Source organism: Entelurus aequoreus, linkage group LG12 (assembly GCF_033978785.1).
Source record: "Entelurus aequoreus isolate RoL-2023_Sb linkage group LG12, RoL_Eaeq_v1.1, whole genome shotgun sequence".
Lineage (NCBI taxonomy): Eukaryota > Metazoa > Chordata > Actinopteri > Syngnathiformes > Syngnathidae > Entelurus > Entelurus aequoreus.
Genome location: NC_084742.1, coordinates 20,721,153 through 20,736,259, shown reverse-complemented (window position 1 = coordinate 20,736,259; position 15,107 = coordinate 20,721,153). Strand labels below are relative to the sequence as shown.

Genomic DNA, 15,107 nt, shown 5'->3' with positions numbered 1-15,107 from the left:
ATTGGAGTTGCTTCTCTTTCATCCGAGCAGAGCTGTCAGTAAGCGTCGAATGGGCGCGGTCTGTCTTTGAATGTCAGCAGACACAGATACAGACTGTATTCACGGCCGATATAGAACTACTGTGCCTGTCACTAAGACCCTTCTACCTCCAATGAGAGTTTTAGAAACGTTTTACTATGTGCTGTGATTTGACTTCTAGGAATTGCAAATGCATGCAAAGTCTAATGTCACGGACTCGCATGGCTGCAGTAGTTGTGAACCGAAGATGCAGGAGACAGGAGGATGGCGTGCAGGTAAGACAAGAATTTAATTAGATTTAACACAGGATGAGCAGTCATGCACAAAGCATGCAGCTAAAAGTCTGTGACCGAAATAATCCTGGAGCCCTGACGAACAGACGAGTCAGGCATTTACAGAAACCAGCTGATTGACAACCACTACCAGGTGTGGCCAGGCTGCCAATCAGCAGCAGATGGGGGGCGGGGGGGAAGCGCTCAGGGAGACAAATAAAGATTTAACAATTAGGCAAAACTGTTATTTTCAGCTCATTGTTAACATCAAATTAAAAAATATTATATATATTTTTTTAAATATTAAGTACCAAAAACTGGTACCGTACGGCACTGGTATCAATTCCCAGGCACAAGGAATCAGTTCAAATGCGAAGGGTGCCCATCTCTAGTCACTATAATATTGATCATGATACATGCAGCACACCATGCTTGTTATTACAACTACAGCTAGCTGTGTCCAAACGAAACAGGAAATGTGGGCTAATACTTAACAGATACTGTAATATGATTGTTCATGTTTTTCAGTCAGTACAGATTGGTGTCCTATCACATTGTATTTTGCATTACAAGCCCAAAAGCCATTCAGCTGTTGACGGGGTAGCGAGCTTACCTCTTGCCGTAGCTAGCGTACAGCTAATGCCGTCGCAAAGCGATGTGTTACTACGCTAGGAAAAGAGTTCCTCTGTGTTTGCTCTTACAATAACAATGTCACTACAGTTTTGTTATTATACAGGTTACAGAACGTAAATTAAGTATTGTTGGCGGTTTTTGGATGCATTTTCAAAGTGATTTAGAGGCAGAATCAATTGATCCCATTAGCTGTTCACAATTGACATAATCTTTGGTTGTTTCCTCTTCGAGAGCCCGCAGTAACTTCATTGCTCGTAAAAAAAACTCTGTGTTTCTGTTTAATCTTGTGCAGATGCTCCGCCATCATTATGTTCCTTTTGTTGCTGGTTAGCTAGTTACGGAGTCCACTTTCGCTCATCTTTGAAGATATTATCTTCTTCCCCTCTCGAGTTTCAGCACCAAAAATTTGATACAATTAGCTGTAACTGTTCTAATTAAAAGGTCCAACAAGACATCTTGTTCTTTTGCTTTATTTTATTTTGTGCTCTCACAACATACACTCTTATTCAGTGTTAATCAACGAGCAATATGTCTAGTTTTCGAGACTTCTTGGAGCTTCTTCTTTCCTCTCCTCCCCAGAAAATCTGAATTAGCGACACATGTGGCAAACCTATGTCACTACACTTAACAATGCAATTAAGCCTAACAATTAATCAACATGGAAATTACTCTATTAGTCACACATTAAAACTAAATATACACAAAAAATATATATAACTGAATGTGCCCTAGGACAACAACATTGTGATGGATGTGGATGGGTGTGCACCATTCACAAAACTGTAGCCATGGAAATAGCCTTCATCTCTATGTGTGACAAAGCCATGTCTCTGTGTGTTTTCTGTGTATGTGTGTGTCCTTGACCAGCTGCACAGGGGAGAGGAAATGAGGCGGAACATAATCTTGTGCACACCTGTCTGTCTTTCTCTCTGGAGGAGCCTCAAACACACACAAATGCAGAAACTGCAGCTGTATAACAGGGATGTAGGAGTGTGTTACTATATTTGTGCATGAATACAGTTTAATCTTCACTTCTAGGAGTGTGTTTGTGCTACACGATGGGAGAATATTAAAGGGATGTGTGGGGGGTTACTCCGGGACGCCAGAACCCAGTGACATGACACAGATGCACACTGCTGCTGTTCAAAGAGGCAGTAAAGAGATGAGGGGGTTGGGGTGGGAAGGGCTGTCGGCGTAATGGAGTGACCGGGATGAAGAAGAAAAAGAGGGAATGTGGTGTATAGGCGTGTGGCGGCACACCGCCTCTCAACTCCGCCTCTACATGGCGCTTAAGGGCTGTACATCAATCAAGCATTATGGAACATTATTTGAATTAAGGATGCATTCAAAGAGCTTACGTCACCCAGACGCTAGTTTTCAGGGCTTGGCTGAGTGCTGGTGCCCGCTCACACACCCCAAGCAGCATATGAGGACCACATGGGCCCACACTAATTCTGGCTTTATTATGTGTGTCAAGAGGTCAAGTGCTGCTCTCTAGACACAACAGCAATACGGCGCGAACACAAACCCAAAACTCACTGTGCAGAGATGTGTGTCAAAGGATGTATTTGTATTATTTATTAGGTGAAACACCATGACTGAACACAAGCTTGCAGGCAAAGCTTAAACTCCTTCCGCATCCCACCACACGCTCAAACTTATATTTCTTCCCATTGCAGAACTAAACACATTAACATACATAAATTCAAGCAGGCTATCAGTCCACCATCCCTCCTGCCTTCCTCTCGTCACACCTGCCAGGCCTACAGCAAGGTCACACACCTCAATTACCCTGCATGTGCAAACACACACATGCCCCCCGCTTCCCCACGCACACGCACACGCACACACACAAAGGGGGAGAGCATGGTAGCGATGGGAGATAAAAGAGGGAGGGAGCGGGGAGTGGAGCGAGTGCAGATTTCACGCTAGCCTGAACACTGGCTAACATGCGTCGCCATTGCTGACATTTTATTTATGATGTGCAATTTGGGGACCTGCCCTCTCTTCTCCTTCATCTCTTTGTCCCTCAGCGTCACTTCAAAAATAATACCAATAACCCAAATGTTCCAATGAGCCACATATAATCAAAATGGCAATGTCGTATATAAAAAATGGAACCTTTTCGTGGGATAATGAGGCTTTGTCAGGATAATCGTTTCCAGAGGCAGTCAGTTATCTTGGCCCTTGGGCTAACATAAGCAACCAGATATCAATGCAAACATATGGTATATACACTGTATGTATATTTACACAAAGACACACACATGCATCCATTGACCTTTTGTGATCCAAGCAATCAACACTGATTACACTGACCACCTTTACATGCGCTAAAACAGTATAATTTGAAAAATAATTGTGTCTCACCATTTTATTTTCTAAACTTCCATACTTTTATTTACATTTATCTGTGTGCCTCCAAAACGCTACAGGGCAATTTTTGTCACGTCCGCTGTGCGAGTTTTCGATCCCCAAGGAAGAAAATGCTGCACGCTAATGCTAACCATTACTTAAAAGCTTTTTATGGCGCGTACATACTGTGTGTTTAAATGACATCTCCTTTGGTTCTTTTAGTTTGGTGCTCCTCAAAAACATAATAGTTGAGCTTCAAAGTAAAGGCTGTAAAAGTTTGGTTAGCATAAACAAAGAGTTGAATAATTAAAGTAAATTGATGACCATTAAGAAAAAAAAATTCCTGCTATGCAGTGAATTGTTTTTAACTCATGTCAATGACATCTAAATTGTTTAATATTTGAATTCCATTCTTACTTCACTAAAGAAAAATCTTCTTACTCAGAGAAATCTATTGAATATTTTTAGAAACTTTATTTAGGGCAACAACAGGCAGGGTATACTTTTTCTTTTGAATACATTTGTATTGTTATTGATTACCTGTAACCAATGCAGATTACTTTCAGATTGTTTTCATTAAATTTTGGTGCAACAACCAGCTCTGGAACATTCTGCCAGTTTATTCACATACTTCAATTATATTAGAAAATACTGACTTATACTACAGCTTCCTTGTTGGCGTAAACTAGAGATGTATCAATGTGAAAATGGTTCTCGTCATTATTGCGGTATTTTTGAATGTGCTCAAAAAGTACTTACAGTACAGCATATACACACTATTTTGAACAAGTATTTTTTTTAAATATGACTAGAATAAATACACATTTGTTTGCACGTTTTTTTTGTTTCTTATGCTTCTCGGATAATGTTTTACTCTTAGTATTTTATCGGTTTAATGCAGTGCTTCTGAAATATTTTCCTGTTATGCCCCCTGAGAAGAAGAAGAAAATATTTTGCCCCCCCCAATCTTCATCATGCATATAAATAGTATAATTTGTCTATAACATTGTTATAACTATACCGCTGCATAACATTGTAAGCTTATTAACATTAAAGTAAACAATGATTTTATTGTTTTAAATATTGGTTTGTACTGTACCACTTTAAGATTTTTTTCAAGATTTATTTCAATAAAAAGTGCCTTACAAATAAAATCTATTATTTCTGGCCGGCTTTGTGGCATCCTACTCTGTTCAGTGGTCTCTGAATGCACCGCAAAAACATCTCCGTCCTGTAATCCTCTGAGTATAGAACGATCACTCTGTTCTAAGGCCCCTTTTACACTAAGCTTAGGATAAGGTTATCCAGGTTAAATCCCACCTATCCTTATCTGTGTCCACACACAATGCCACCGTTTAAGACCCCCTCTGTCCGCCGGCGCAACACAACCTAATACGCATGCGCGGGAAATGCGCACGTCATAGTCACCTCCAGTGTTGCTTTGTGTGCAAGTTCTTAAATTTAACTTATCTGAACAATATCCAGTGTTGTGATATTCCAATTAACTGGAATCCAGTGTGCTGTGGGGCCCTATTGTAGTGAATCACACCTGAGCCATCATACATTAATCAAATCTTTAATAAACACGTGAAAGTACACAATGTGACAAAGAACATTTTACAACAATCAATCACGGGATCTAGATAACTGGTCAGGATACTCCTCACTCTTTTGCCTTCACCTTCATTGTCCATTTGTTTTTGGTGAATTTATATACTGTGAACCTAGACGTTGAGTCCGCGACATACATGGCAGACAATAACTGGTAGTCTGCTTTGCCAGTCCAAAAGAATTCGCTGTTTTCCGTAGTCTTCCCTCGACGGCCAGGTAATACAAAGAACACGCTACCTTTTTTATCACATCCATGGGAGCTTGCATTCTCGTTGTCTCTCCTTCGACAAATGGACAAAGTTTTTCGGTAAGTAGAATCACAGCTGAACTGGACATTCGAAAGTTCTCTTGCCGTCTGTGAAATGTTGTATCCGAAATAGCTGCAATCGCTTTATCATTCAATTCATGTGTGATTTCCACAAAGGTCTGTACAGACGGAAAGAGAAACACGGGCATGACTCGCCTTCATATTTCCAGTGGTTAGCTCCGAGTTACAAAACCGGTTGTTATGAAGCTGGCTGTGGCGCGTTCTTTCTGACGTCACTTCCTGTGTGGGGCGCAGTCTTTCTGGCGTCACTTCCTCTCAGAATTTAGTTTGTAAACAATCAATGAGTTCACACAGAGCTATGAGCCAGAGATTCAAGCAATACACGGCGCACTTACCCGCGTAAAAAATTATCCAAACGATAGTTTAGTGTGGCTGAAACGGGGCTAAGGCTAAATAATTATTTGTTTAAAGTGTTATCCGGCTTAGTGTAGACATAGCCTAAGAGAGCACATTTTGTAGGTTCAGTGTGCACAATTGAATATCTTAGTTCGTCATACAGCAATGTGTTTATATAAGTTTAGATTGGGGTATGTCGTTTCTTAATGTAGAAAGATGTTAATGTCTCTTGTTTTCATGTTAGCATTTAAGCTAACGAGCTAGCCCCAGTCAGTCCGTGTGTTTATCAAATTACGGTTTTCCCATAACAGAAATTTAAAGCGGTAATACTAACCATCGTGAGTTTTGCAGCGGTTTATCATTAATATCCTTTATCGTGAAAATTCTAAAACCAGCCCTTAAGAAAGTCCAACGCAATCTAATTTTTTAACAACTGAATTCAACCAAATATACAGAATAATTCCGATTTTAGCGCATGCAAATATAGTGAGTGTGTTCTTGGAGTTTGGACAGCTGTACTTCAGCTCAGAAAAGAAGAGGACAAGAGATGGAGGGATGAAAGCGGGTAAAGAAATAAGAGATGGCTGCAAGCAGACACTGCAGGGAGAAGACCAGAGAAGGAGAGGGAGGAGGGTGCAGACAGACAAGGAGGATATGGAGGGGCTCTACTCCACGAGACAGATCAAGTTACCAGTCTGGGGGTAGAGACACGTAGAGAGACACACACACACACACACACACACACACACACACACACACACACACACACACACACACACACACACACAGGTCAGAGTGCACACCCTGCCCTCCTGTCACTTGCTGAGATTCTCAGAAACATTCCATGCTAATTGTCGTCTGGTTACAAAACCTTTCAAACGAACATTCACACAACAGTTTGAAAAATGTGCGCTTCTCACCAAGCAAAGGCAATTTGTGGTGTGGCTGTGCCGCTGAATTGATTTGAGCGTCACAAATTGTGTTGTCTTCAAAGTTATGCAAGCGAGCGGGGGGGTCAGGGTTCACTGTGCAACTGGGTTAAAGAGACAGTCGCTGGCAGGATGGGGCAGGCGTACAGGTGGAGGATCCCATTCAGGTTTATGCGTTAGTGTAAGCTGGTCATCTGCATTGATTGAACTCATTTGTCATGTTGTATTGTGAGCGTGTAGCAGCAAAGATATGTGTAGCTGAGAGGGGAAGAGTGTTAAACCAACAAAACCAGTACAACCAGTGAGACAAGGTGAGGAAAACACCAACAGTGACACTGCCAACGCTACGATTTTTCATGTTGTTTGTGTCAAAAATGAAAAAAGATAACAATAGTGGTGTAAATCATAACATGCAATTCTTTGGCAATGACACATTGTTAAAGACACCACTGGCCTTCATGACACACACACACACACACACACACACACACACACACACACACACACACACACACACACACACACACACACACACACACACACACACACACACACACACACACACACACACACTTAGTCAGTCAACATGCAGTGTATACAACATCACGACTTCTGCCAATCGCAAGTAATCCTGACCAGACAGAGACAACTGGAAGACACAATCCTGTTCAGATCAAATGTCACAGAAAGACGCCATGTGCACACTCAGCACAACACAACCTCACTTCTCTCTGCGCTTTCCTTCAGGGGATCGAATCGACCCAATGGCACTGGAAGTTGGTGAGCATGGCCGTGACCTTGCCACCGCGCCTTCTAGTCCATGCGCCTTCTTCCGGGCTAATTACATTAGCTGCCATTAGCAATTGGGCCAAAAGCTAATCTGTCACTGCGTAATTGAATTAAGCACACAAAGCTAATCCCGGCAAAATGCAGCGACTGTACAAGCGTATGTACAGTATGTACTGTTTGGATCGTAAAGGAACTGGCAGGAAGTCAGGAAAAAGGTACCAGAGTCGACCGTGTGTAAATCCACACAGTGCTGAACATTACACCACTGCATAAAAGGCCAGCTGGTTCCATACTTCATACAGTCTACTCCGATAGGAACAATGTGTACCCTCACCATGGTCACTTCATTAGAGACCCCAGCAAGTACACAAAGACTCCAATAATAGGTTGTATTCAGTCACATGACTTTTTCGGACCCGCTTACTCCCGGTGAACGAACTGATGGTCAAACAAACCAACATGGCTACTGTGCAGCATACAGTATGCGATCTGTGTACGCAAGGGGCCAAGATCTTACCGCTCAAAGCAGATACGAGCAAAAAAATCAAACTATGCAAAAGACCCACACTTTGTATAAATAATATTTGTCGAATGATCTCAAGGATAATACATGGGTTGCGATCCCAGACATGTCGAACTATCTAATGCTACAGACACCATTCTACACGACAAAACAGATGAAAACTTGGAAAAGTATGGAGGTCTACAACTAGTTTGTGTATTGCTGGGTCAAGGACATTGGTATCAAGACTCTCCCAGATAAATCATGCATCGTTTTTGCTCAGTAAGGTTACATTTCATGATCTGACTTTGCGTCTTACGAGGACCCGTCCCTGTCAACAAACCACGAGTAGCACTCGATAGCCTTTACTTCATTTTTTCCATTATGTTAACCACTCAAAGATAATCGGAGACACCACTGAAGACCTGGTTGGTTACAAAAGGAGACAGAGAAGGAGTGTAAAAATGAATCCGTACAAACCAATAACCGATTTTAACTTTAGTGATCTGTTACATAATATGGCTGCTCTAATCTTGCGAGACTTCTGTGATGACATAATACGAGAGTACCGCTTGTCGTTTGCGACTGACAACGACAGAGCAACATGGCAGACAGTAATTCTGATCGATTTACCAAAAGAACCAACCACAGACCGATCAATTAAATCTTGTGCCTAAATCTAGACAACCACGGAACGCACCACATGATGTACACCAATCAGATGCAAATTAGGGCATATCTTTGCGCCTTTATATTCCACACAAACTTTAGTGCAGTGTTGTCAACTTTCTCCCTAAATCTAGAATCTTTCTAACTACCGTATTTTTCGGATTTTAAGTCGCAGTTTTTTTCATAGTTTGGCCGGGGGTGTAACATACACTCCGGAGCGACTTATGTGTAACACATTACCGTAAAATATCAAATAATATTATTTATCTCATTCAGGTAAGAGACGAAGCAAATGTCCGCAATCGTCACACACACGTCAGCAATCTACACACACGTCAACCAATAAGAATTCGGCGGGGGCGGGTCATGGCGGAAGTGCATTGTGGGTCATGGGATGCTAACTGCTGCTACATCCATAGCTATTAAAATTGATTATTTCAACATTGGCGGCAACTTATAAAAACTGAGAAGGACTGAACTAAAATGGCACCGAAAACGAAATCATATACTGCAGATTACATGCCGGACGTAGTGAAATATGCAGCAGAGAACGGCGATCGAGCAGCAGAAAGAAAGGAAACAGCGCATACCAGAGGCAACACCGGGGAGGAAGATTTCATCGGATTTAGTGATCGGGAGTGACAGATTGTTTGGTAAACGTATAGCATGTTCTATATGTTACAGTTATTTGAATGACTCTTGCCATGATGTGTTGCGTTAACATACCAGGCACGTTCTCAGTTGGTTATTTGTGCATCATATGGCGTACACATATTCAGCCTGTTGTTCTTTATTCTTTATTTATTTTAAATTGCCTTTCAAATGTCTATTCTTGGTGTTGGATTTTATCAATTAAATTTCCCCCAAAAATGCGACATTTTCCAGTGCGACATATATGGTTTTTTCCTTCTTTATTGTGCATTTTCGGCCGGTGCAACGTATACCCCGGAAAGACTTATAGTCCAAAAAATACGGTACTCTTAGTGACTTTTTTTCTCAAAAGCGACGGGCAACATCTAGCAACATTTTTTTGGATGTTTGGAGACATGAAAGCATGCAACACTAATATCCTCAGCGTACAAGCGGTGCTGCTGTGAGCCTTTCCTCTCAGGCGGTCCCGTCTACTGAATGTCTGCTTGTACATGAAAACAAATTTCGATGTACTTTTAAGTGCAATCACAATGAAATACATTCCAGTAAAGTCAGAGCAGAAAGGAGACCCACACCCACTCTGTGCAAAGCCGCCACTGTTTCTGCCTTGGTTGAGATGTAAATTTATATCGCTGTCACACTTCAAATAAAAACAAACCCATCGTTCATGTCGATGAGCCAGTCAATAGATTTGGTTTCTTCGTTAATGTCAACTTTTCAGTCTTCTGATACTATAACAATATAGTACAAATACAACTAATCAACAGAAGAAAATTGATTTACAGTTCTAATCATAATTTGCACATCTTTTCTTTTCTTTAAATTTATGGATTGCAATCCCTTGAAGTTGATAGTTATATTTGCAAAAAAATGTATACAGTAACCACCTGTTTTGTATGTGTCCTTTTAAAAATAAAAACATGACATCGTTCTGACATGATACGTTTAATTTTCTTTTCACTATGCAAAGCTTCCATCTGCATCGAAATCGCATCGAATCATAATGTTTTAAAAAGTACCGTTAGTGAATCGTATCGTAACTCATGTATCGAGATGCATATCGGATCGCCATTTAAGGTAGAGCTGCACACCCCTACAGAGAAGTGATCAGAGCTCACTGTAACTGCATGGGTAAGTTTTGGCCATGCTTCGTTGTTGTTGCATGTGTTTTTACGAGTACACGTGGTTTTCCTTGTATTTATCAAAATATAATTTTTGATCTCAACGTTGTGTATGCGCTGAACGCTTCATTTATGACTGTTGCCTTTGGTAAAAGCTTAACTCTTTTATGTTTTGCTCACAGTTTCTTTCTTTTATTCAGACTCATCAGGTTGGTGGTTTCCAAAACCCTCGTAACAAAAACTCCAAAACAAGATCAAATACAAAAACATCAAGATAATACCTAAATGGGAAATTCTAAACGTTAAAAGTATATCAAACAAACCTTTAATGAAGGATCACTGCAATGTCGTGCGTTTCTCGTCATCACTTTGTAAAATCCTGCCCACTTTCGGCATTATCGATTACCTCTCGAGCAACTCTGAAGAAACGTTCATTCTTTTCGCAGTATGAACAGTCCCAACAGCGTAAAACAACGCAAGCGCGGGGCATTTTTCTTCGAGAAAGGCAAAATTCCGCCCAGAACACTTTGACAACAGACGCTTGCTTGACTACCACTTCGAGCCGGGTGTGACGTCAGGTGAAGAGAACCTATATTAATAAGAGGGTGAAAAATTGAGCGCATTCTTGTGGTTGTGGCTTTTTTGGTGTCATTAGGTAGTCCGGGTGTGCCTAATAATAACCCCACTTCCTGAGCAAATGTACATGTATTTACATAAAGAGTAACATAACAGTGTAGGCAAGCCGTAGTAGACGGCGCAAGCCGTAGTAGACGGCGCCAGCCAGCCTCCCTCGCCTCCTTCATGGCTGTCTGCTCCTCACCCCCCCAACCATCACCCTCCTGCTTTTAAACACAAGGAATCAGATGGCCCCTCCCCCCCTCTCTCTTTTTCTTCTCCATGCAGGCAGCACACTCAATCACCCCCCTCCCCTTTCTCTCTCTCCATACCAATGAATGCACAATCTCCCCCCTTTAGCTGTGAGGCGACGGCCCCCGTAGGCGAGGAGGGTTACAAGCAGCAACACACACGCACAGGAAAAAAAACACACCCAGACATGTCACTTTGTGTGTGTGTGTGTGTGTGCGTGTGTGTGTGTACATCTGCAGAGGGAGAGGCAGGGGCGGAGCAGGAAGCGGCTTCATAGGCTACTGTCATCACGTGCAAAAAATGTTGTCTGCAACAAATTTCTAATTTTGGGCAGACATGTCATTTTATCAACTAAACTCCACTCAATCCTATCTCCTGCCTAATCAATTCCAACGTATCGTAATTGAATTCAGTCATGCCAGTTCATGTAATAACAACATAATACATGCGGCATGCAGATGAGATAGGCTCCAGCGACCCCAAAAGGGACAAGCGGTAGAAATGGATGGATGCAGTGCAAGTGTAAACAGATTAGCTTAGCATTAGCATCCAAATGGGGTGACCCTGGCTGAACCACACCTGGCACGCCACGACTGGATGACTGTGGCTGGACAGGAAGGAAGTGGTGTAAGAGGGGATCGAAAATGATAGAAGAAAAGATGCTACATTTTCCCTCAGGAGATGGAGTAAGGAGGTGCGGGGGGTGGGGGGGGGGGGGGTAAATGGAATAGTGAAGATGTGTGCGCATGCGCAAGCCGGGTGCTCACGTGTGTGTGCGTGTGTACAGTATCAATTTACAGTAGTATGGGTGAGATGTATTTCTCGAGAGCGCCTTTATTTCTAGGACTTAAAGCCACACATGAATACACGCACACTGATCATTACGTGCAGGCAGACACCACAAACAAGTGTTGTGTTTCTCACACGCTCACATAAAAGGGGGGCACACACACACACACACACACACGCACACACACGCACACACACGCAAACACACACACACACACACACACACACACACACACACACACACACACACACACACACAAGGGCTACTTTTAGCTGGATGCTGACAAAACAGTGCTAACCGCAGACCGGACTAGTGTGATCAGGACCACAACAAACCGGAGTTAGTGAAACACACACACACACACACACACACACACACACACACACACACACATGCATACGCACACACACGCGCGTACGTACGCGCACGCACGCACACACACACACACACACACACACGCACGCACGCACGCACACACACACACACACACACACACACACACACACACACACACACACACACACACACACACACACACACACACACACACACACACACACAGACAGTTTGCGAAGGCTCGTTAGGTTGCAAGGTGAAGCAAGTTAAACGTGTCAGGAGCACCATGAACGTACATGACCTGAAAGGAAGCAAGTGAGGTGCAGGAGAAGAATCCTTTGTGCAAACCTGGCTGAGCGAGCATGGATGAAAGAAGGAGGGGAAAAAAAGATAGAAAGCTGTCAAAATGAGCTGGTGAAAAGTCAAACCGGGTCACCTAATCCTGGTGTGTGGCGTCCAACACTCCTTTTAGCAGCAAACTTGACTCCTTTGTTGGCCTTTTAAACCAGCTCTCAAATTCCTGCTGTTCACCAGACAGTCATGACAATTCCAACACAACAAGGCTGCTTTCTGGAGTCTTTCACATGCGAAACTTTAGGACACCCTGTGACATAAACGTTCTGTCCTTTCCACAAAGACACACACTTACACACACACACACGCACACAAACCCAGCTGGAGCACACAAGCTCCCTTTGTGCTGCATTCCTTCCTGCCTGCTAGCTGTTAGCTTAGCTTCCACTCCATCTGCCACACAACAACTTTCCCCTTCGCTTTTGTCTGAGGGGCCGGCCGGCGAGGAAGGCTTGTCTTACCGTGCTCGGACAGGACACCGGGAAACGAGAGGGGGGAAGGACTCCGGAGTGGGATCCCAAAAAAAGAATCCAAAACGTGTCTGTCCAATCCAGCGGCAGTCAGATCAGCAGATTCCCAGCAGCTCAGCGGCGTTCCTGCTGCCTGCCTGCACTCCCAGCTTTGTGTGCTGTGTTTTCCCTTTAAATTGCTCCGGCTGCCTGCCCCCACCACCTCGCCTCACACACACACTCTGCTAGAGCCAATGCACTAAACAACCTCCACTCCCAGATACCACTCTAAATGTAAGGAGCAGTTGTGAAAAAATATTTTGGGCTGTTTGCAGGGAAAAAGCCAAACAAACAAACCTTTGTCTTGTTGTAAAATACAATTTAAAAAAAGGATAACAAGAGTGTGTACACTTGTTTGGGGTCTTTTTTCCCCCTCTTGTGTATTTTCTCCTGCTCACACTCTCTCTATATTCTGTCTCGCTTTATCCCCACTCAGTAGTCAAACAAAGAAAGGAAATGAACACAGAGCTCACACACGAGCCCAAACATACACACACACCTACACATGCACACACACACACACACACACACACACACACACACACACACACACACACACATGCAGAGGCTTGGAGCCCAACCCCCCAGCCTCTGATTTTTTCCCCCTCCCTGCCTTTCTCTAAACAGCACACACACGCAAACACACACTAGAACCCCCCCACCCTCTCTCCACCTTCACATCCCCCTCTCAGCCTGATCTGGCCTCGTTCTTATTCGTCTCCTCCCTCCCACCGCCACTACACACTCCCCCCTACCCCCCTTGTGTGTCAAACAGATGGGATTGTAGAGCAAACTGAGACTTGGTGTTCACACTCCACCTCCACGCCTCGTGCACACGCCTGGTGTGTCGCTTTGACCCGGTGTGCACACGCACGTCAGCACAGCAAGTCTAAATGAATGTCCTACATGACATGACATCACTTTAAAGACCTGGTCTACATATTCTATTTTTAGTACAGTGTGCCCACACTGGAACAGGAAGTGCCTTTGACCATGTGACAAAGACTCCTTCTTTATCATGTATTGAACGGTACAAAATGTGCTAGTGATAAACCACAGCGGAGTAAGCTGGCGATATAACGTTCCCTGTAAAGCACTTACACATGCAGAGTGGCGGCCACGTGCGGATGGATGGAAGCTGGAATTCCAGAGCATGGAGAAAGAGCCAAGAGAGAAGGAGAAGAAGGGTGATGGGATGGAAAATATAGCTTGGAGCGACTGCAGCATGCACTCTCACGCAGTGTCAGGAGGAAATATAGGTGCTCCGACTGCACCCAGTGACTCCTGTACGACTCCCCTCTCCCTACGCACACGCACACCAGCACCGCTCCCTCCTGCTCCTTATGAGGCAGCCAGGGTACCTGAACACTTCCAGACAGCGCTAACCGATCAAAAACATGCACCAGCTGTGGTGGCTGATGCTGCACACTCACTGTGCACATGCAGATATTTACTGTACACAAGCTAGTGTGGGAATGCGAGTGGGAATGTTGTCTGTCTATCTGTGTTGGCCCTGCAATGAGGTAGTGACTTGTCCAGGGTGTACTCCGCCTTCCGCCCAAATGCAGCTGAGATAGGCTCCAGCACCCCCCGCGACACCAAAAGGGACAAGCGGTAGAAAATGGATGGAAGCGGTAGAAATGGATGGATGGATGTTAAACACACACACACACACACACAGACACACACACACACACACACACACACACACACACACATGCACACTTATGACTAGGGGTGCAACGATTTGTTATAACGATCCATTTCGATTCAGAATTTGTGGTTGCCGAAATGATTCTAGGATGACATGATTTTTTTTAAACGATACAATCCGAAACAACTTTTTTGCAACAACAACAAAAAATCCACCAGTGTTTCCTATATTGTTATTGTTATTTCTTGTAAGGGAATTATGTACAAATGAATTGTGGACACAAACAAGCAAGTAAACAACAATAAGGGTTTGAAAGTGTGACATGGAAACGCAATGCATTGTGGTTCTTGCTGGTCTTTGACTACCTTATTTACATGGCTGAA

At 43.4% G+C, this 15,107-nt stretch overlaps 1 protein-coding gene across 2 annotated transcripts in view; it reads right to left on the bottom strand.

Annotated features, from left to right (window-relative positions):
* The window catches only part of kdm6ba (lysine (K)-specific demethylase 6B, a), a 64,880-nt gene extending 51,292 nt beyond the window's left edge, over window positions 1–13,588 (bottom strand). For both annotated transcript variants that reach the window (XM_062065142.1, XM_062065143.1), the window contains exon 1: window positions 13,023–13,588. The gene's annotated coding sequence lies outside the window, so the exon portion shown is untranslated. The remainder of the gene's footprint in view (window positions 1–13,022) is intronic.
* Between the last annotated feature and the right edge of the window lie 1,519 nt (window positions 13,589–15,107).